Here is a 25,448-nt window from a genome sequence, read left to right on the forward strand (position 1 = left end):
ATATTTAATGTAGGGCTTCATTGTCGAGGGGCGTGTGTGATGATGGCTGAGGTTACCCATTCCGAATTTCAATACTTTTTCTGTCCTGTACCTCTGCGTAGTTAGAAGAAAGAACAGCAGAGTATTGGCCAGGGGGTTAGGAAGATGCTGGAGGCCAGGTCAGCGCCAGCAGAACCAGTGGTCGGCAAGCCACTGTAGAAGCGAGGGCCGTGGGCTGTTTCGCCACGGTCGTTAAGGTGAACAACTGATGGCGTCTGAACTGGCGTGGCCTGCCAGCCATTACCCGCGGTTCTGTGAAGCCGTGATATTTTCTGTAGAGCACCTCCAAACTGCTATTGATCATCCGCATAGTGTACGTGGGCGTCCGTTCGGCAGTGTGTACCTCCGGGAGCCTCGGCAGGATAAGATCACTTCGTAACGTGGCAAGAGAAAAACTCTGGCATTACGACCTGATTTGAATCTCGCCGTTACATCCCAGGGACTGGAATTAAAAAGACAGTCCACGTGGAGTGTATCTGGAGGAGTAATGGTGAGTTACGATTGGCCGGCATTCGGAAACTATGGGAACGATGGCTTACCATTTGTCGGGAGTCCCAGCATCCCAACAAAGCGACAAGACTGCGTAATGAGCGCGCCATTTTTGAGACAAGAAATCACACTGACAGAGTTTTACGCATTAATTTAGATTGGATTACCAACAGTTTTGGTAGCATCAAAAGGTAAGAAGCGGAGAGTCCATGTTTTTCAGAGGGCTTCAGGACTTAACTTTAAGACATGTGACGGTACGTCACATACATGGACGTTTGGAGAAAGGGAAAAGAAGCTTTTGTTATGTGACGTGTGAACCATAAATTATCTAAAGACTAAGTACGTCTGCGTGATGTATAACAAATATTGAAGAATGTAAATTATTATTATCAAATATCTATGTAATTAACAACAAACCGCTTTTGTACAATATCTATGTAACATAGGGCATGAAGATCAGAGACAATGCTTGGATTGAACTCTCTTTCCTGTTTTTTGTTTCGTCTAGATGTAGGCCGCCATTGTTGTGCTGTCTAATAATTAATCAAAGTTTTTTTCTGTATTTTAGCAAAATAATAACAGAAATTGTTATTAGAAAGTGTTAACTATTGACTTAGTTGTCACCTCTCATGGTCGCAACCATTAATTACCATTAACCAAGTTTCATCAGAAGTTTGAGTTGCGGGGAGCTCTACTTCCCCAGCAGCATTTGGTCGGCCATTACGCTCACGATCTTTTATAAAAAAAATTATTTATGTTATAATATTAAATGTAAATGCAACAGACTTCTCAGTTTCTATCTTTCATTAATTTCAAAGTTAAAAAGAGTAATGAGAGATTTCATGTACTAAAATTCACAGCACTGAATGAGTTCAGTATGTTCCATTTCGTCCGCTTAAAGGCAGATGATATTCTATCCAATATTTCCTTGCAAATAGTGAAAAAGAAATATTGTAAATCATTCCATTGAATAAGCTCCGTAATATCTCAGTTAATCTTTGTGACATTTAGCACATAAATAACCAGTAGCCCCTGAGTCCTATATTAATAATTTCAGTTTGCTTAAGAATTCGCATATTTTCTTTTCTAAATAGCAACGGTCACCCAAACTATTTATTAGAAGGCGGTGAGTTGGCGCGTTGTGTTTAAAAAATATTATATCGTACATACTTCGAGGCAGCCGATGTCCGTATGAGTGTTATCGCAGTATAAGTTAATTAAAAGTCTCATGATAGCCCACAGTATTAAAAGACACACCAACCAGAATCATAAAATATAATTTTAAAAATAATAATATATAACTTTTGACAAACAACTAGGATAATATCAGGGTGGTTTTCAAAAGGGAAGATCCTGCGCAGAACAAATTTTTAACTTAGTCAAAAATTTACCATAGAATGTTAACCAGCAAACCAATATTAGTGTCATTTATAGATTTCAAGAAAGCATTTTATTGTATAGACAGAGAAACGATAGATAAGAGAATTTGGTGTTAAATCAAAACTAGCAAAAATAATTCGTGAAACACTAACAGGTACAGTATCTAATTTCAAATTTATGGGAGAATTATCTCAGCCTTTTGAAATAAACACTGGATGTTAGACAAGGTAATGGTTTATCACCTTTACTGTTTAACTGTGTTCTAGAAGAAATTGTAAGCATCTGGAATTCGGAGCTAAAAAATCACAAAATTGAACCAATAACTCTGTGAAGGGAAACAAATGGAATTAAGGTAAACTGCTTTGCTATTGCGGATGATTTCGCAATACTTTCAGAAAACCTGACACAAGCTGTTACTCAAATATTCTGGAAAAACGGGAAAAATTTCAGCTGCAAAAACAAAATTCATGACAAATATAAAAAATGTACCAAAATACATAGAAACACAAATAGGTAAAATAGAGCGAGTAAATAAATTTAAATATCTTGGCGAAACTTACAACGCAATGGACTAGAAAAATCTGCAATAGATGTAAGAATTAACAAAATGGAAAGGGCATATGCTTTAACCAAAATATTTACAACAAGAAATGTATATCTAGAAAAACAAAACTAAAACAGTACACCACAGTGGTACGACCAGAATGTTTATATGGATCTGAACGCCTAACGATGAACTATAAGATGGACAAACTAGAGATACTGGGAAGAAGGATTATAAGAAAAATGATGGGTGCAAAGAAAACTGCAGATGGTTGTAAAATAAGAAGTGATGAGGAGATCTACAAAAATATAGAGAAAATGTCTGAAGTAATGGCCAAAAAAAAAGTGGTTCGTGGTTAATTACATCGATATTTGATAGTAATAATTTACATTCTTCAATATTTGTTATACATCGCGCAGACGTACTTAGTCTTTAGTTAATTTATGTTTCACACGTCGCATCACAAAAAATTCTTTTCCCTTCCTCCAAATGTCCATTTGTTTGAGGGGGGAGAAAGCAGAGGTCACAAGGTGATGTCACACATGCTTCGCAAACTGTCAAACACTGCCAGTTCATCTCACCTTGCCGTCGTTTGACTTGTGTAAATTTATGCAGCGGTGTGGCGAGCGAGCAACATTCGCGAAGAAGTAGATGTGTTTTGATCTCGTTGATACTAATCGTCATGCTTCATTCTTGACGTCTACGCTATGACCTTGTTGTTTGGTTTTCTTGTATGCTTATCCACCATCCTTTCCAGATTGACGTAATCATCATGATCAGAACGGCTTTGGAGTTCAGTTCAGTCAGACCCTTCGTGAGCTTTGTTTTTAGCAGTTAAAAGTACTGAATTCAGGTTCTGCTTTCATTTCTTCTAACTGAGAGTACTTTTTCATTTGTTTTTGTTGAGCGGTAACCTCAATTCAAATAAATTGTTAGTAAATGTGAGAAATGTATCTGAATTCATATCTCATTCTAGTAGACATTGATCTCCAACACTAATTTCTTATTTATTAACCTCCTGTATGACTCACAGCTGCAGTTTATATGTCGGGGCCAATCGTCTCTTCCATTCCTTTTGCTTACATCATTACCGTACATTTTAATCATAGTGGGGTGATACGCATGTCAAGAGGGGATACTCGGTTGATATCAAAGGCTCGTTTAGTAAAGTACAGGCATTACCCCAGCGGTTTCTTGCATACGAAACGGCAAACCTTGAGCTGGATCTTACTGTTGGGTAATCTTCTGATCAAGTGAAGTAGTAAAACTGTACATGTATCGTGTCATTAGCTTTTCGATGATTGTGTTGATTGTGAGGAAAGTGAGGGTGGATGTGGAAATATTTTAAATTCATGTACAATGTGAAGGGGAAGTTCATAGCAAATGCTATGAAAAAGGAGAGAAATTAAAACTAAGAAGTGGTGTTCATTCCTTGATTAGCTACGCTTATTTGAGCTCTGATATGCGTTGTTCCATTTTTTGTTGTCCTCCATTTTTCAAACTGAAATTTTGCAACGATTTCTTTGCGCAAATGCCACATTCGCAGTCAAAGTGAGTAGAGACGCTGAAGAAAATTCAGGCCAGGTTGTAATGCCTCCGACCGCAGTGACTTTCGACAATGCGCCGCGAGGGCCGAGGAGGAGAATGAAGCCGGACCCTTGGGGAGAGCCCCATGAAAAGGGACGCCGTAGTCACTCTGCAAGCATACAGCGGGAAGCCCGGCCCACGTCCTCGACTCGCTCAAGAAGGGACACGATGCGATGGGCCCGTCTGACAACGAGAAGCGTGACGAAAGCTGATGGACACCTGCAGCCATTAGGACGGAACGCCAAGAAAGTACATGCGAAAGCATCTGAGTTCTTCTGGCCTGGCGTCAGCCATTTTACCTGACTTAGAAAGCAGGAATGTGCCAACAATTCCAGCACCCCACGGACATAGGGAGGAGCTTACAAAAAGCATGGAGAATCGGTGCAGGGAGGCGTCTGAAAGAAACCAGCATTCTTAAGATGATGATTTTCTCGACAGTGAGGAAATTCCTTGTAAGTGTTAGATTCAAGCAGATTTTGAGATGGAGCCCTAACATGTGACTGTCCAGGGCTCACGCAGAGAGAGCGGTTATAAAGAAGCTTTGTGTAGCTGCTCTCCCAACAGCCTCGGAATGCAGGAAAACACCATGAGAAACATACCGATTCACGTGCCACACGCTATCCCACGCCAGATAGAAAATTTCCACCCTGCACGTAGAGGCGTGGCGCTGAAACGGCGATCTATCATTGGGCTACATTGAAAATTTCGTCCGCCAATGACAACGCCGAAAGGACGAATATTTCGAAGAGTAATTGAGCTGAGAGATGGAGGAGAAGCAAGAAAGGAGAGTTGTGGAGACACCAAGGAGGCGAGAGGACAAGGGCACCATTTCACCCATTGCCAACGTTCACCTTCCGACGCCGTGATAGAACAGCTTCGGCCACGCAACCGACAACGGGCAGACAACGCGGAGGTCGTACCTGGGACCCGCGGCAAAGCCGCGATTGCTGATGAGGGCAGCCAACCCGTGCAGCATAGCTCCGGCGCGAAACAACGAATCGACGCAGCGCCTGCCACCGACAGCACTACAAGACGAACGATAAAGAATAATGGTGAGATGATTCGTTCCCGCCCCCTTCCCATTAACAACTGTGTCGTGTCAACTCCCAGTCAAATCGAATATGAAATTTGTAATTTTGTTTGTTCTTTGTGTAAACAGCATGAAAATACATTTATTCTATGTTTTGATCATACAAGCAATAATTTACATTCGTACATGAACCCCTTTATTTTGTACCCTCTGTGTTTGATTTCATTTAATTACTGATATCAATCAATTGGTGGCTGCCAAAGTGGGCAATCTCATTAGTAATCTGCTCGCCACATCACGTCAGACATCAGAGAGAGAAAATGAACCATCAGAGACAGATAAACGGATGGCAACATTAGAAGACAAGGTTCAGCTGACAATGGAAGAAATCGAATACCATCCTGGTCCAATCGAAAATTACTCATCAAACTCTCGTTGGAGACGTGGGACAGGTCACAAGTTGAAGCTGGAGAAACTTGATTGGTATTGGTGGGTGAAGCTCTAGAATTGGGAACTTCTTTCACTTAAACAGAGGCAAGCGGTCTTAAATGGACAACAGAGAAGGGAGGTATGGCAATTGTGGCTGAGAAACTGAAATACTATGCCATTGTGATATCCCATAGTTTCCAATACCTGCAAGCTAGTTAGCAAGAATCTTGCATGTGTATCAGCACACAACGTAATTAGGGCCATAGAAACGTATATGGTGGTGTCAGTTGCCATCAGATTTTATGCTGGGCAGTGGTCGTAGTTTAGTGCACAAGGAATGTCAGGAGGTTTGGAGCTTTATGGTTACAAACTTTTCTTTTAAGAGATTTCAAACCTTCAAGGATAGTGAGAACTCATTATATCACAAGGCTTGACAGGAGCGATTTGATCGTTGTTTCCCACTGTTGTAGTCGTTAATGCATAACTTGGACTTTACCTGTTGTCTGCTGGAGAGTGAGGCCACCGACAGAAAGTGCACAAACGCCCAACGGTGCTAGACATGTGAAGAATCCTGCAGTTTCTTCCTATTCAGCTACTAGTCTAAGGAAGTTCAAGGAAGTGTGAAAGTCCAAATTATTATGGGGCGCTATTCTGAGGGTTCTGTAGAGGATACTGAGGTAAAATTTATGGAAATAGTACTAAAGGAAAACTAGTTTCTAGATGTGCCATACAGCTTCACTGAGATAACTGGTTTTGGCTATTAGAACCTAGCTCCACATTTCCAGCACATTCTAGCAGGACAGATGGCTGGTGACATCGAAGTCTTTAAGAGTCTTTAGCAGCAACTCGAATTTTGTGCAGCAGAGCAACTGCAGTTACTAATGACCATAAGATTCAGGGTACATTTTTGCAGGTCTTCGGGGACTGCTGAAAGATAGGAGAAACAAATAGGTACAAATTAACAGGGCTGGCAATCCCAGATAACCTCACCCACATTATAATGGATGAAAGAGTTTCCAACGACTTAACAAGAATAATTTAAGGGTGGAAGAAAATAATCTGGAACCACCAGTTTAAGCCTTGAGTTCGTGGAGATTAGGCCCCCAATCTGCAGTCGGTCTGTGTTGGTGGCCCTCATCACAACACTAATGAGAGACTTCAATGGGTCAAGCAAAGACAGACCCATGCCTTGTCTTACCGTAATGGACATAAAAAGATTTAAGACAGGTACTACTGAAGGAGGAAGACAACACATTTAGAAATTATGTTCACCTTTGGGTATTTGCACTGGTAAGAGACGTCAGACTGGCAGTAATTATAGGCAATGGAAACCAGTTGTCATCAATCTGAGAAAGCTGTATTAATAAATGCTTACAGGATAGTAATTAGCCAGATCTGAACCTTCATACATGGTGTGTTTTCAGGGAAATGTATGGAGATCCGTCAAGAATTTCGACTCCAGCTTTTTTGCCATGGAACAGAACTTGAATGGAGCACTTAATTTCGAACTTCTGTAAAACTTCTCCCACCTTGGAAGTTTTGCGTTCTTTAAAATTTGGCATTCTTTCTTCTTCGCTTCTGCCACAGCGTTCTGACCTGTTTTGTGTACCAATAAATACTAAAATAACTTCAAAACCGACGTTTAGCGACCATCGTTTATGATGAAACCATTAAGTGCAATACTGAAGAACTGTTTTTAACCAGTAGCGAAACAGTTTTGATTTAACTAGTTTTCATCATATTTCTACTCGCTGTAGCATGTTTGTTTACAGTAAAACAACTTAAAACAGTGGCAGTAATTTTTTTTCACTATACGGAATATTTTTAGACATAGATGACGTGTGCTAAAAAACATCTCATCTACGTCGGTGTAGTTAGACATACAGGTTTCTATCAGTTGAAGAATAATGGAACAAGGAGGCCGTTGTTGGTTGTTTACGATATCTTCGCAGACTTCTTGTGACGTCGTCTTTTAAATACCCGCGTGAACATCCATACTCTCCTTTTCCTGTAGTTTCTTCAAATAATAAAAACCGAAAGCCACGAAAGGGCAGACCACAGCAATTACTTGCCGATTCTTGCGTAACCAAGCTACTTATCTGTATCAAAAACTGCATATACATCTACATACACACTCCGCAAGTCACCATACGGTGCGTGGCGGAGGTCTCGCAGTCGACATGAGCGTAAATCTAATCTCCTTTTAGAGAAGAAACCGTACTTAGAATTAGAATCTGCTAAAATCAGTGGATGACCCCGTTCATAATCAGAGTAGGCTCAAGGGATCTGTTCCGGCGACGATGTCAAAATATTTTACAGCCTCTTCCCCTTTTCCCTCTGTTCCAAATTTTACTTCCTGTCAATTCCACTTTTAATGTGTCATGCACGCTTACGATAATAACATATAATAGTAACAATAACAGTAATACTAGCAACAATTATGATACAATAATTTGTTCACATCACTGTTTAGTTAGAACATCACCATAACTTCCAATAAATTGCATTTCAGTAAAATATAGCACTTTGAAAGTGTTAGTTCAAATGGCTCTGAGCACTATGGGACTCAACTGCTGTGGTCATGAGTCCCCTAGGACTTAGAACTACTTAAACCTAACTAACCTAAGGACATCACACACATCCATGCCCGAGGCAGGATTCGAACCTGCGCGCCTAGAACCGCGAGACCACCGCGGCCGGCGAAATGTTAGTCCAACCGGTCTGCGAGCCTGTAGATGAGGGGAATACTGTTTCCTTAAGCGTAGCTCGGAACCCCTCCACCCCTTCCCCCCCCCCCCCCCCCTTTTAGCCAGTAGAGCTTAGCAGGTATCAAGTACGTGCATCCCGTACAAGTCTACCTACCAGCAAGTAACGGCCCTAGCCCTCCCAGACTCCTTGGAGTGTTGGTTTGTGAGCTCATGTTTCGGTGTACGGTGGATTACTTAGTAGTGAACATGTCTTCGGGCATGACGGCAGCAGTTCTTCAGAGGGGTTACATTTTCGGATTCCTAATCTTGTAGCGCGATTGATGTGCAACATTAAGAATCTCAAAACATTTTATTACAACTTTCTCCATTGAAAACACATATGAGGTCGAAAGACCACCACTATCACGCAAAAATAGCCAGCGACAAAATTCAGAGGCAGAAAATAGTTTGTGATCTGAAGACGAAAGCTACAGAAGACATATGTGAGACACCATCGAAACTAATACATCATCAACTGAAAGGACAACACACGAAAGAAATAACTATGTCCACAGATTACATAAATCCATTTATAAATGTAGGCGGAAAATTCTGATGAAATTACCTCCTAGTACTCAGATGGTTCATTCATTTCTACTTCAAAATTGCTACAAATTTCCCTAAACGCTAGAAAAGGAAAGGTACAGCTTGGCTTTAAAATTAATGATCCAGCAATCTGCAGACATTAGAGATGGAAAAAATTACAAGAATCATATGTGTGAGATTACTTCCCTATAAAATAAAGCCAAGAAGCACAACTTAACATGAAAAATGTAATTACTTGACATTGTCAGAAGGAGAGCGATCACCAATTCAATATGAAGAAAAGATCAAGATGGGTATACATATTAGACTAGTGCGGCAATATAAGTTTCAGTATTTTAAAAAATACAAGTAAAAAGGTAAATTAGCAAATACTTTCGGGATTCAATACAGTTCACTTCCTCGTGAAGCACTCTGGGGTACGCTACATGCTCTAATACAAAATCCACTGATTCACATTCAAGCATCAGAGAGTCATTTTCTTTTGATCTCGAAATGCAAAATAATTACAGCCATGTTTCCTCGTTACTTACGACGGACACGAAAAATGTTTTACTCTTCCACTAGAGATTGTTTTTGTTTGACTGGGAGGACAGGGTCCCATCCCTGACCGCGGTAGCTGTGGCTCATTCTTCGACGTCTAATGGTCCGGGAGGCATGGGTCCTATTCCTTGAAAGTGGGAGACGTGGGTTCTAAGCTCGTTCCCTTCCGTCATTTTCGCTTCATTTCAAATAGTCAGGCTTCCTATAATTTTCCTCACTGCAGGGCCTTTCCTTTTCTATCTTGCCTCACGGAACTTCCCAGCATTTGTCTGTCACGCCCATGGACTCTTGAACCGCGTCAGATTTGTTGTTGGCAGCAGATACGATCAGCCTGTAAGTGGGTATCTTTATCTTGTAAGCTTTCTATAATACACATTCTGAATAAGCGAAAACAGAACGCACAGAGTTTGAAAACTTTTTCCAATGTAATTTGTACTTCAGGTAACATATTCAATTGCTGAGCAAAACTGACTGTTAGTTGTCCCAATGTTGTACAAGTGAAGAGTGGCTTAAAATAAAATTTTAACTAAATGAAAAGTAAAATTAGAAATAATGAAAATGAATTTAATTTAGTGCCAAAAGGAACTGTGTTCAATGAAAACTGTATAACTGAAACTCAGTACCAGAGCAGATGACGAACGTTGCGTGATATGAAGTGCAATGTTTAACTAAGAATATGCACAAAAATAAATTACTGCTCCAATCAGCAAAAAAATCTGTTTCAAATTATCAGTCTTGATCGCTGAAAATTAATGTGCTTGGTAGCCGACAGCTGAAAATCCGGCTACACTGCTCAAGAATGCAACTTGGGATCTGCCCTGAAATAAAAGTGACTTATTTCCTGCTCAGCATGCTGTTTTTGGATGTGGAGTGTTTACGTTCTCGAAAGAAAATACAAATCAGCTGACGCAGAAGCTACAGACAAACGATCTATGCTCTCGCTCTTTTTAATTTTTTTCATTTTTAAAACAGTTACTCCGTATGGAATGCGGTGCAATCAACCCACGATAAAAATTTAGGATTTCACAATGAATCACGCCGGTGGGGTTTATTGTAAACAAAATCGTTTCCGATAAATCAGACTATGATTATTCGGAAAAGACGGCATAGCACAAGAAAACTCTAACAATTACGGATTCTCTCGTTACAAAAATTATAAACATACATTTAAAATTATGTCAAAATCTTCTCTCTCGATATGAAGAACAAGGAAATATTATAAATGTCTTCTCATGTCGATAATAATGTATTCCAGGTAATTTCTACCAGATTCACAGATAAGAGATCTACTTCTCTGAAAAACTCAACTGGTCGCTATTATGCCTCTCGCGTGCCGCAGGGGAGTGTTATGGGACCATTGATTTTCACAATATACATAAATGACCTAGTAGATAGTGTCGGAAGTTCAATGCGGGTTTTCGTGGATGATGCTGAAGTATACCAAGAAGTTGTAGCATTAGAAAATTGCAGCGAAATGCAGGAAGAACTGCAGCGAATTAAGCACTTAGTGTAGGGAGTGACCTTTAACATAGACAAATGTACTGTATTGCGAATACATAGAAAGACGGATCCTTTATTGTATGGTTATATGATAGCAGAACAAGCACTGGTAACAGTTACTTCTGTAAAATATCTGGCAGTATGCGTATGGAAGTATTTGAAGTTGAATGATCATATAAAATTCATTGTTGGTAAGACGGGTGCCAGGTTGAGATTCATTGGGAGAGTCCTTAGAAAATGTAGTCCACCAACAAAGGAGGTGGCTTACAAAATACTCGTTCGACCTATACTTCAGTATGGCTCATCTGTGTGGGATCCGTACCAGGTCGGGTTGACAGAGGGGATAGAGAAGATCCAATGAAGAGCGGTGCGTTTCGTCACAGCATTATTTGGTAAGCGTGATAGCGTTGGAAGTTTAGTAAACTCAAGTGGCAGACTCTGCAAGAGAGGCGCTCTGCATCGCGGTGTAGCTTGCTCGCCAGGTTTCGAGAGGGTTCGTTTCTGGAAGAGGTATCGAATATATTGTTTCCCCCTACATATACCTCCCGAGGAGAGCGCGCACGGAGGCTTTCCGGCAGACGTTCTTCCCGCGAACCATACGCGACTGGAACAGGAAAAGGAGGTAATGACAGTGGCACGTAATGTGCCCTCCGCCACACACCGTTGGGTGGCTTGCGGAGTATAAATGTAGATGTAGATAATAATGTCCCAGCGTTGCACTATAGACTGACTAGCAGGTCAGTCACAGATAAAACGATACACAAAGTCAATGATCTAATACAGTACTCGCACAGTAAGCTCATTCATTTTTGTCCCAGTATAGTAATGATGAATTATTTACAATAGCAGAAAACGTATGAGTACCTTACAGCCTTACTGAAACGTCTTCCACAGTCAGTCAGGACGCAAGCCTATTCGCTTGGGCAAAAAATTATAAAGTATCTTCAGTTAGACAAAGCTTATAATTTCCGAGAATATTTAACGTTTCGGAGACTTGTTTTTTACGTTATTCTTTGGGTGTTAGCCGCAAATTAGGTTGGTTTGTTGATTGGTGGAAGAGACCAAACAGCGAGGTCATCAGTCCCATCGGATTAGGGAAAGAAGGGGAAAGAAGTCAGCCTTCCCTTTCAGAGGAACCGTCCTGGCATTTGCCTGAAGCGATTTAGGGAAATTACAGAAAATCTAAATCAGGATGGCGGGAAGCGGGTTTCAACCGTCGTCCTCCCGAATGCGAGAGTCCAATGTGCTCTTCAATGCGCCACCTCGCTAGGTCTCGAACTGGAAAATTGGTGTTGAAAATAATAACTCATTCCCAGGATTTTTTATTTCTTTGAGGTGTAATGACCCTAATGACACCTCTCTCTTTGGCTCTGAGCCTATTCGTAATGTTCCCTTAAGGCATAAGTATAAAGTAGTAGGTTGTAACCATCATTACCACAACATCTGACTTAATCTGTCACAGCTGCATCTATTTTGCACTCGATCTTGTCGTGTTCTGAGTGTCGATGCTCTCTCTCTCTCTCTCTCTCTCTCTCTCTCTCTCTCTCTCTCTCTCCGACAGCAGCCGTTATGTGCTATCCCTGTAATATACTAAAGGGCTGATAACAGCATAGATCAACGTTGGCATGCGGCACGCCACATGTGACTCAAACAGTTGCTCCACCAGGAATCTGGTGCCACGCTGACTCTGAAACGAGCCAGCCTCGCACAATCCTCTTTACTATATCGAAATAATTAACATCGGTCCTCAGGCCTATATCCCGCACTAATTGGACGGCGTAACTCCGGGATAATTAACGCAGCTAATGCACGCCCCTACAGACTCCTAACCCACCGTACAATCTCACTTAAACGCTGCGCCAGGGTCACTGCTGAACGAACATGGGCCTACCGGTGCGAATTCAGGCCGCGGGCGAAATCGGACCACGTGACTCGTCGAAACAAAAGGCTACAACAACTATGAGCTACAACAATTTATATATAGCACGCTCGTGATTTCTTACTCATGGAGATAAATTAACGTGTGACCGCTGGACGACCGTGAGGAAACGAATTGAGCAGTAAATTAATTCACTAGGCGTCCCGACTGGCGGCTCCCTAAAACGTTGTGTGAATACAAAGTAACGCCCATGAACAGCGTAAATAAACCAACATTAGTCGATGATTAAAAGCCGGTGGTTAACTTTTGAAGCTGATCCTACGCCTACGTGTAATAACACGAGGCGATAACAAATGTGTAAAACAGGTGAAATCAGTTGTATGGAATGCGAATGGCTGATACAGATTCATAGAAAAGTTAGGAAAAAGTGTGGTGCAAGTTGTCCATTCGTTGTTGCCGGCAGTAACTTCCTAATGTATCCCAGGCAGTAGCATAGGGTCCAGCTATGTCTCCACAAGTACCTTCGAATTGACCAACGCAGCACCACAGTGTGACGTCGATTGGCACCTGACAATCCATTTGCGATGCTATGCATAGGAAAAACCATCCCGAAAACTTTTGCACTTGAAACGTAATATTTCTTATAGCACAGACCTGCGGCTGATGACTGCGATGGCAGTATCAGACCAATCTGGGTTTACATAGAGCTATCTTCTCAATCACTTTTTCTTCGCTGTACCATCTTCTAATGAAGCAGAGAGGGGAAGTGAATCTGGTACTCTATTGCCCTCAGAGACACACCATATGATCGGCTTGCGAAATAAAGACTTAGATGCGACTCGCTATTGTATCAATGCAGTGAAAATGTAGCTCTAAAATCAGCACGGTATCCTTTCAGAAACAGGGATCGAACGAAGATGATCAGTGTCTAATGTCCTGTCTACGACTTGCTAACTACATACAGAGCAGAAGTCCCGACTGTGTGGCGATGGGGAAGGCTATCACCCGCGCCATATCAAAGCCAGCAACCCAGCACTTGCCTTCAGCGAATCAGGGAACTCATGGAAAACGTAAATCTGGGTGGCCAGAAAGGGTAGTGAGCCGCTATACTCCTGAATAATGAATCACTTCTCTGGGTTGCCTAACTGAGCAGTTATTTGCAGATTACTACTGTTTTCATAGGAAATATTTGTGGCAGAACTTGATGCCATATTAAAAACTATCTTAAGCTTATCATGGGGCCATGAAGTATCCCTCTCGGACACCACAGATGTCACAATGGGAACCTGAAATAGAGGACAGTTTCCTTGCAGACTATATTAATCTCCTAAATGCTGCAGAAGACAGACATAAGCAATCTTTTAATGTAACGTAACATACATACTGAATGTAGTGTGTGTGTGTGTGTGTGTGTGTGTGTGTGTGTGTGTGTGTGTGTGTGTGTACGTGTGTGTGTGTGTGTGTGTGTGTGTGTTTTGGATTACCGATTTCGAAGATATTGATTCATTCCATTTCTTCTTTATGAAAACGATATGAACATATGGGTTAAATAAGAAATGAGTTCTTAAGTGAAAGTGCTTCAGGTTTGTCGTTAGGAGAGGAGTAGGAGATTAGTGTTTAACGTCCCGTCGACAATTAGGTAATTAGAGATGGAGCACAAGCTCTGGTGGAGGAAGAAATCGGTGTTGCCCTGTTGATCGAACATCCCGGCTTTTGCCTCAAGAGATATAGGGAAGTCACGGAAAATATATATCATGAGGGCCAAACGCAGGTTTGAACCATCACCCTCCCGAATGCGAGTACTCCTCAGGAGAGGTAAATTAAAACATTCGTTTGAGTTTTGTGTACTTATACAAACGTTCTGCATATTCCGCCTCTCAGGAGCCATACAAATGTGAAACCGTGTAAGCTGTCAGTGTGAACACTCGTGTGTGAGTGTGTGTGTGTGTATGTGTGTGTGTGTGTGTGTGTGTGTGTGTGTGTGTCTGTGTGCGTGCGTGCGTGCGTGTGTGTGCGGGTGGTTGGGGGTGTATTGATGATATTGGCTTTCGGTGATTTAAACTTTAACATTAATACAAAGCAATTAGACTGTGTTTATGTGTCCAAGTACCAGAGTGTGTTCTAGTGTAGCAACTGCGAAGACATCCAGTAGGCACGGTGTCTTACTCTTTGTTCGCAGCAGCAACGACAGACGCAAATAAATACGTTTGTCACCTGATGCAACTGTCAGTAACGTGAATAAATGTGCTTACACTCCGAATGGTATGTTATGCCAGAACAGGCAGGCTGAACAGTCACTGTGATTCGTGGCCGTAATAATGATTAATGGTCACTGAAGAACGCAGCAAAGGCTGTTTGTGTTATAGAACCGTATTTTTCTTGTTCATAGGGCGTGGAAGACCCTCAGAACGCTTGCACCATTAATTTTGTCAGAGCTGTCAGAAGATACAAGAGTATAAACGGACACGAAATAACATCGACCTCGTACTAAATAGTCTCGAGGAAAGCTACAACAGTATCACGGGAGGAAAGCGATTAGCATAGCACGGGATTAATTAATATGCAAAGTGGGCGTCGCAGACGGGCCCGTATATCCCGTCGCTACTGCGGGGGAGAGACAGGAACCATTTCGACGTCTAGAGGTGTTACTGACTAAGTTGAGGAAACGCAGAGACATCGCCATTTGCTGGTTCAGAGGCTCCACAAGAGACACTGTCAAGCAGTATTTGGCTCATTACGGTACGTGGCGTGTCTGAGGCAGCCCCAAAGGGCCACGAACTGGGTACTGTCTCGACAGGTCTAGTTAACTTGCCACTGTAAAGGAGCTCAAAGGTAAACTTACGTGATGGAGATATTCACCTGGTTCGTGACTCTAAGATCAAGCCCGTAAGAAACCTTCGACACACGTCTCGTAGAAGTTACCAAAGTAGAGTAATACTACAGGGCGGACCTCGGAAAGTAGTACAGTTTCACTTGGTTATGAGGAGGTTGAAGCGTATATTTACTACAATATAACTTCACATAGCTGTCCTGCATAAATTGCCTTTACCGAGATGGCACAAGCAAGCACATTTTGTAAAAAGTTCATCAAGCAAATTGCTTCTATTATTGGCGATGCATTGCTGAATACGTTCACGGAAGATTCTTATTGCGTTATCATTTCTTGATAAACGGCCTCTGTCTGTTCAGGGTTCGGATTTTTCTACTCATTAATATTGTAGAGTCACAGAAAAAAAAATCAAGGACTGAGAGGTTTCGCCTGCAGTAATTTGTGGCCGAGACAAATCGGACGCTTTATTTTTGTTGGAGTTTATAAGATTCCGTTGTGCAGCTACCGATGGATTTTCGGCAAGAAAGAGCAGTGATCAGTAGCGAACGATCTGAATTTTATTGCAGATCTGTTTCAGCTGCATTATATTCATATACAGTCCATAAAACATCCGGAATGGTCACCTTGACATGAAGCTCAGGTACAGGTAGACCATAATTTAATATAGAAATACATATAGCAATCATTTCAAAAGATACAGCCACTTAAAGCAAAGCGATCGACGGCTGTAATGAAACACTAATAGACTTCGACCACTTTGGTTCCATTGGCTGTACCTTTTGCAATGATTGCTAAATATGTTTCTGTATTCAAGCTGTTGTCTATATGTACCCGAACTTCATCAGTGAGACCACACCATGTGTCTTATGCACTGTCGATGACTACTCTACAGCAGAAGTCGATCTGGAATAAAATTCTAATTGTCAGCGAGTTAACGCTGTTCTTCCTACCTGATAGGACGTTTTGTTTATTGACAATCCCATTCAGACGGACCTTTACCTGTTCAGACATCACAAGATTTCTTGAAATGCTTCATCCTGATCAATTATGTTGACTAATGTTGTGGAGAAACTGCACCTAACCACTTTATCAGCAGGCCGTTACTTTCGAGCCACTGTTCAGACATCACAAGATTTCTTGAAATGCTTCATCCTGATCAATTATGTTGAGTAATGCTGTGGAGAAACTGCACCTAACCACTTTATCAGCAGGCCGTTACTTATAAGGATGGAACATTAAATCCTATACCACAGTCATTGGGAAAGACCTGCGAGGGAGTTTCAATGTCCACCTCCATTCCACAGCTGCACGACTTCGACGAATATTTACCAGCGATCGAAATGTCGTTTCAGGTCCCTTATACTTCACTTCATTCCCAAAACCCACCTCATATCATTTATCCATTTCGATAGTGTACTTCTGTCAGGATCACGGAAATAGCGGCCGTTTCCGAAGTGCTTTGCACGTTAGACGGGTGCAACGCTCTGCGGATGTCAGAACTTTGACTGCTGATATTTTTAAAATTGGCAGGAATCCGATATATCGATGTTTGAAAACTTATTACTGGCTCTTGATACATCGAAAAATTATTGATATACCGGTATGTCAACGAAAAAATTATCGATGTGCCGAAAAAAAAAAAATCGGCAGCACGTTTTAAATACACTGCCTGTTTTAGAACTGTATATTTAACTATTGATTTATTATTAGAAATTCCTCACATCAACAAGCCAGCACCCTGGTTATCTCAGAGCGAGAACTGAAAGGAAAACGATGCACGTTCACGCTTGACGATAAACGCTTTGATAACAGTGGTAAGCGTTTGTAAAGTGGCACAATAAAAGGTGTTCAATGGGTCTTTCGTTCGGTTTCTTCAAATATCTGATATGTCCGGAACACTTCATGCCGACTTAACTGTCTTCTCATATCTGAAAATGCCAGCGATGTAGCAGTTATAATGTCAAAATTGCATGGAGGAGTTAAACTTTGCAGTTTTTGTTGGTAGCTCCGAGCATTACGTCAGCATTTTCCTCAAAAGTTTCCGCCCACTGCAAAGACCAGTCTTGTGATTTAGATTTTCGTTCATTATATTCAGCAACGCGGTTGTGAAGCAATAGCACACTAATGGCGTTAAAAATTATTATTAGTGTTACTAGTGTGCTACTTCCTCACGACGGAAATCTTGTTATTCAATTCATACCGCGATTCCCCCCCCCCCCCCCCCCTTCGCCCTTTCCACTTTCCCATGTGCAATCGGACTTCTTCTTTGTGCCACCTATACCTGCTTCACACAGTCAAGGAAAACGGCTGAACGTGAGGAAAGTCAAAAAGTAGAAACAATCATTGACACAGTGATAATAAAATTATATTCTACCACAATTTCAAAAGAACAATTCCAGATACTTCCCAAAATTTGCGAAGAAATATAATATAATATAAAATAAAATTAACGGCACTCGATATTGGCATTTAGATATCGCTCTACCGATATATCGCCAGAAAATATGCCGCCAACATGTATCGGTGTTTAGGACAAAATATTGATGTAACGATATATCGATATTTTATCAAGAGCCCTAGTCACAACGCGTCCACTGCGTCAACACGCACTTGCACAGGCCAAGCTCCATATTGAACTGAATGGCATACTGTGTGGTCAAATTAGATCAGTTAGATTTCGCGGGTCGTCTTTTAGTAAGAAACGAAAAAAGAAAGTAGTTATCGTTGACATTTTCAGGCTGCCTTCCGATGCCCATCTCCAGTCCACTATCAGTAATCGCTGCCACTTATTCCAGTGATATGAAAGAGAAAGTAGCAACCATCAGCCAAATAAGTAGAGAAATTTTCATCGTGGGTCTTTGACTCTGCAGCCGAGTATGCACTGGTTTGAAGCTTCCTGGCGGAATGCGGCACTTGCCTGACAAGAGTAATAATCTTTCTCACTTATCCACCTCACTCACCACTAATTCGCTAAAAGCGAGCGTCCCGTGTTCGAGGTGTGGTCTGCGACGCAGTTTAAATCTTCTGGGAAGTTTCATATCAGCGCACATTCCTCTGTAGACTAAAAACTCATTCTCTAAAAATTCGTCTTCATAAACAGTTTTGACGGCCAGAGTGGCCGAGCGGTTCTAGGCCCTACAGTCTGGAACCGCGCAACTGCTACGGTCGCAGGTTCGAATCCTGCCTCGGGCATGGATGTGTGTGATGTCCTTAGCTTAGATAGCTTTAAGTAGTTCTAGGTTCTAGGGGACTAATGACCTCAGAAGTTAAGTCCCATAGTGCTCAGAGCCATTTGAACCATAAACAGTTTTCTCGCTAAATATGGCAATGGATCACAAGTTTCCTCAGTCTTAATCGTTTTGTATTATCCATTATTGTAACTATATAATTGCGTAATTTCCTGTTTCAGTTGTCGACGTTTCACTTATATCATACTCACGATAAAAGTTAAGGTGTGGAAAGTATTCTCTCACTTGAAGGTAAAATATTCTATATTGTTAGGTCCCGTTATGTTCTTCTTTAATTTCTTCTGCACGTTCGACACCTGGACTGACTTCTAGCATCTCCTTCAGCATCTTCTGGTGTTCACGGTTACCTTTACACTGCCAAAGAGCGGTGTCGTGTTATAAAAGAGAGTTTTCCGGTGTTTGTGCTGCAGTAGTGGGGTTATTGGTTAAAATTCTTCTGGATTATCGTCAGTAGATGTAAAGAAAAACAAGCAGAGCAAGAGTGAGAGGGGAATTTTTATCAAAGTATTGTTACCGTGCCGCAGAGATAGATTTCCGATCGTTGTCCGTATTCCTCGAGAACTGTGGCTGTGCCTTTACTTCCTCGATGGCGAACAGGTCCGAATCTGGAAGTCTACAGCTGCCTTCTCTGTTGAAATTAGGGTTACTAAATCGTCCTGATAATCGATGCAGTGAATGCAACATTGAACACATCATGTGACAAATGAAACATTTAACACTCCGCAAACACTTCGCTTGCACATGACCACTAACAAATCTGACAGTTTTATCATCTCACTAAAAGTCCACGTAGTCGAATCACAGAAAAACGCTTTGTAGTTCGTCGCAAAGGAGCTTAAGGGCTGAATTCACGTTTTCGGCAAATTCAAATTTACTGTTAGAACGAAACCCGTAAATCGGAACAACTATTAGCCAAGTGTGGCTGCAATAAACATTACTGTAGTACTATTACTCGCAGTTGACGTATGCGTGACAAGGGGAATGTAACCAAAATTTTGAATAATTGCAAGCAGGACTCGAGCGCAATGACGTAGGAAATAAAACTAATTTCTGTCGCCAAGGAACCGTACCACCTGATATGAATCTCAGACTGATACTTCTACCCCTTTCTCAGAAAAAAAGAGATCTTAATACAAGGACCGACAATCGGATACGTTGACACAAATATTTTTTTCGTGTGATACAATTAGAAATTAACGATTTTAGGAATTTTTTTCTTTTACCTACACCGTAAGACATTTTTTGAAATTACATGCTTCTAGGTCAAACGGAGGTGCCTTATAGTTTCTAATAAGTGAGTTTGCTAGTGTCAAAATATCTGACATAAACGACCGTATCTTTTGCTTGCATTGACATAGAAGCTTAAGGTTTTTTACATCACAAGAAGGCTACAGACCTTAGCATGGGACATAGATTTTAGCTTGATTCAACACACGTCTCAGAGAAAAATGGGTCTTTACAGATGGACAGAAACGCTGTCTGAAACAAAGAAATACAAAAAATTCATTTTCGTGTGACGTAATTACAAATTAACAGTTTTCGAATTATTTATTTGTACTGTAAAACTTTGCTTCCTGCCAGATTTCATGATTATCGTACCCTAAAGGTTTTGAAGAGTGAGTCTGCGAGGATCAAAATACGTGTCGTAAATGGATAATGTAACTTTTTACTGTCTTAACTTAGAAGCTTCAGTTTTTTACACCGTCAGCGAAATGTGACGTAGATTTCAATATGATAAGTTTAATATATCTGAGAAAAAGGTTTTTAACTGTCGGATATACGTAGACAGACATACAAAGAGATTGAGAGGAAAGTGATTCTACAAGGGCTCCATTTTTAACGACTGAGGTACGTTGCCCTGAAATTGACATAAAAAGTATATTAAGGACGCACTATGAACTCAGCGAAATAGTCGGTGTGGGTGTGGAGCATTTATCAGTTTAGTAAAGCAGCTACTCTATTGTCTACTGTACATCTTAGTTGGTCATACCAAGTACAGAATTGTATCACCCTGTCTTAAGAATTTCGATTCATTACCAAAGAACATAAATTTAAGAGTTGTACATTATTTATCTAAGGTGTCTGTAGCCTTTAAAGACAGTGGAAACTGTTAGAGAAACAGTAGAGACAAACGGGAATAGAAGCTTTTGAAATGTGACACTACTAAAGATTAGAGGGGTAAATTTGGTACTGTAATGGTACTGAATCGAATTGGAGAGAAGAGAATTTTGTGGTACAACATACCTAAAGCGATTAGTCAATAGCATTCAACCTGAAGGACCGAGGAATCTTCTACATGTTGTTGGAGGGACGTAAGGAGAGTTAAAAATTGTAGAAGGAGAACAGGATGCGAAAAAAAAAGAAAAAAAAAAGTTGATCGCGTTCGGCTGCTTTCAATACTAACGTCTCAACACCGATCACTATAAGTTATTGGCTGACCATAGTCACTACTGTTGATCCTATGAAACACGGGTAATTCACTAACTATAACACATAGGGTCCCTCTGGTTGCTCATTTTCCGACGTTCCAGGATCGGCGCTGTATATGAGAACCAACGCCATACAATGTACAAGAATAAATCGAATTAAATACACAACATTTCCCTTATCTGCCGCACACAGCTATTACAGAACACACTATAATGGAGCACTATGGAATATTTGTAAACATTTTAAGGAAAACTGATATTAGGTACTAAAAAGGGCTCTCCAATTAAATTAATCCCAAGTGTTTTCTGGTTTCCAATGTTAACTAAGTTGCTAAAACTTCGTTAAGTGCAATTAACTCCCTTCGTAACTTGTAGGGTCTCCTTAAAACTTGTCACCGTAACAGAAAACTGCGGATCTTCCAGCCCTTTGCGAACAGAGCTCTCTACCCATAATTACAACGGATACATAATTTTAGATAACGTGGCTTTTTAGATCTAACAACGACCTATTATTATAAATGATCACTTACTAAAACAGTCAAGTTTACGTTAAATATTTATTTAAAAATGTTAACCGGTTTCGTCCTTTATACTGGCCATCTTCAAATCTAACGCATTGTATGGCTACTACCCGAGGAGTCACAATCTTTTGCTGCTCTATAGCGACCATGATTTCACACACGATTTATAGCTGCAGCCATATACCGCTTTAAATCTGAAAATGGGCAGCCTAAAGACCGAAACGGATCATCATTTTTAAATAAATAATTACTGCAACCTTTACTGCTTTATTAATTGACAAAGAATTCACTTCACTGCTATTCCTTGATTTACACACACGGCGTCTATCTTCTTTCTACCACTACAGATAAAACTCCCACCTTGTCCTTCAAGCAGCAAATCCACTGCTAACATTCCACACCCTCCAGTCCAACCTTGGGCAATCAACACTACCCTAACAATCACTGGCTTCGTTCTCTTCAACAAAGCCTTTCACTCTTTAGACTGGTTGTCTCGTAAACGTCCATAGAGACGTGTTTACGTTGATCACTGAGAATCGCTCTCCCGTGCCGCCTTGCCTGCTGCTTCTAGATGAATTTCGAGTTATAGGTGTCGTCTGGAAACTCCAAATATTCCCTCTAACAGGAAGTAAGATTTTGTAGCTTTTGCAGCCGCAGATCACAACCTTTAGGTGTTTTCAGGTAGCCTCGTAATTCCTGGAGACATGATGGTTCAATAACAAATTCCGGTGACATATAGATTTCGTAGAAAATATTGCCGTGAACGGGTTAAGATTGCTATGTCGGTAGTTTTACAGGAACTTGCACCTGTGCTCTTACGTAAGTTACCTTATGGCTTCCCAGTAACACGGTATAATATGTACTGGTCCCAACCTTCCGCAAGAGACCTTTATCGAGGGCGAGGGTGATATTTTCCTTCAGGCCAAGGCATCAGATACCATATTGTACCTTTAAACAAAGAATTACAGATACAGAGCTTTTCATCAGATTGAAACCTCACTAAATGAGCCGTCTCAAAGACCTGACGTCGAACTGAAGATTGCGGCGATAACATGCGATGGTTATTTCAAAAGTAAAGTCCGATTGGTCACGAAATGGGACCACAGCGAAAATTAAAATTGTTTTATTTGCAACAGTTAGCTACACCTTCCAGCTGCTTCTCTACATAGTCACCGCTCCGACTTAACCACATGTCGCAGTGCTTTACAATACGCTAGTTATAGAAGGCAGCCGGCTGTGCTTTCCACCATTTATCTAAGCTCGTCAGCAGTTTTTTATCCGTGCCAAAATGTTGTCTGCGTAGCCCACGATTCATGGGAGCAGAGATGAACAATAGTGGGCGCCAAGTCAGGGCTTTATCATGAGTGACCGAACACTTCCCACTGAAAAATCTGCGGGAGTGCCCTCATTGCGCCTAGAGTATACGGCAGAGAACTGTCATGAAGAAGGGGGCACCAATACTCTTTGGGAGATGCTATCTTTTATGCGTTTTTGTGTGATGACTGTCTGCTCATAACTGAAAAGGGCGTTGTGACGCGGTCTACAGGCATACTAGAAAAACTGTCCAACACGTATGTTCAAAGCTTTCTAGTATTTTCACTGTCATTTCCATTATGTGACTTAGCTAACCTTATATTCCAAACAGTCTTCGTATACAAATGAACTAGCAACCTGGTCCGACTTCGAACGGGTATTATTGAGCGTCTAAAGCCAGAATGACTGTCGTAGTGTATTTTCCATGGGAGCGCGAATAAAATTCAAAAAATACCGTTAAGTCAGTGATTATCATCACTTTTATTTAACTTATGCTATGTAAACAGTACACTCCAGGAAAATTGTCTGGTGACATGAAAGTTATGTGTGTGGCCTCTGAAGTCACATATTATGCCAATGATGATTCTCTATATATTGAAGGCTGCCTATCGTGGGACAAATCAACGAAAAAGTAAGAAAAAACGTACAGGATCTGCAATGAGGGTCAGAAGTCGTGATAAAGCAATGTGCACGTATACAGATGACGGTAGTATCGCGTACACAAGGTATCAAATGGCAGTGAATAGAGGGAGCTGTCATCTGTACGTAGATGATTCAAGTGAAAATGTGTACGACGTGATTATGGCCCCACGACGGGAATCAACAGGCTTTGAACGAGGAGTCGTTGAAGCTAGATGCATGGTACATTCCATTTCGCAAATCGTTAGGGAATTTATATAGAGTTTTCAGTGTTAACAGACAAATAACACTGCCGGAAATAACCACCGAAACAAACGTGGGACGTATAACGAACGTATCAATTTCGACAGTGCATAGAAATTTGACGTTAATGGACTGTGGCAGTAGGTGCCCGATTCGAGTGCCTTTGCTAACAACAGGTCTGCAGTCCATCACCTGGTCTCGTGCCCATTACGATCAGACCCTAGACGACTGGAAAACGGTGGCATGGCCAGATGAGCAGCGAATTCAGGGTGTGGCGCAAACCTCACGAAGTCATGGACCCAAGTTGTCAGAAAGGCAGCGTGCAAGCTGGTGAAGTTCACGCAGTGGTGTCGGTTGTGTTTACACGGAATGGACTGGGTATTCTGGTCCAACTGAATCGATCATTAATTGGAAGTGGTTCTATTTGGCTACTTGAAATCATTTTCAGCTATTCGCTACCTTCGTGTCCCCAAACAATGATGCGCCATGTCACCGGGTAACAAATGTTCGCAATCTGTTTGAACAACGTCCAGGTCGATTCAGATGAATGACTTGGTACCCAAATCGTCCGATGTGAATGCCAATGGAAATTATTGTGAGGTAAATTCGTGCACAAAATCCTGTGCCGGCAACATTTTCGCAACTATAGACGGCTATAAAGGCAGCATGGCTTAGTGGTTCCACATGGTACTTCGAACCACTTGTTGAACCCGTTTCATGTCGAGTGGCTGCACCTAGTGGGGGAAAAGGAGGTACTACACGTTATTAAGTTGTATCTCATGAGTTCTGTCACGTTAATGTACATGTTCAGCTCGCGTTGTAGCAGGCCTGTTGTGTAACTTAGTAGACACTTTGATACACTGTTGAGACCCTTTATCTCACTTCTTTATGGCACACTTCTTCACCGAGCCTCGAGAATAATTGTATCCACCTGTAGGATTGATTCAAAGAAAACAGAAAGCTAAAGGTTGAGTCATCTACCGCGTTGCTGGTCGAACGTGCTACATGTAGACGAAGCAAAGTTACTGAAGTTGCTGAATTACTTTTACGGGAAACGTTGTACTTGAATCGTACGAAAAACCACCACATCTTTTGGATTCGCATGTTCTTTGCTACGCAACTGTTCTCTGTTGATTGCAGGGAACTTTTGGTTACAAATATATGAGTATTTTAAATTTTAAGTCTCAATATCACCGTCTGATGATGAAGTGGTTCTTTATTTGTTATATTTGTTACGTTACTTCAAAGGCGAGTGAGTCCTGCCAGTTGTTCGAAGAATTTTCAGTGACTTAAAAGTGTAAATGTTTGGAAAGCACAGATTATGGACTCGCATGCTTTTCGGGTAGGAAGTTGTTCTGAGACTAGTACGATCAACTGGATATCACTTAGGCGACTTGCATGTCCCTAACTTAATACTAAACCAGAGAAAGGGAAGCTAAGCTGTAGTTTGGAGTCCGAGGGATGTTTTATTTATGGATGATCTCCACATCATTGAAAGGTGAATGTTACATTGT

The sequence above is a fragment of the Schistocerca gregaria genome, chromosome 2 (assembly GCF_023897955.1).
Source record: "Schistocerca gregaria isolate iqSchGreg1 chromosome 2, iqSchGreg1.2, whole genome shotgun sequence".
Classification (NCBI taxonomy): Eukaryota; Metazoa; Arthropoda; class Insecta; order Orthoptera; family Acrididae; genus Schistocerca; species Schistocerca gregaria.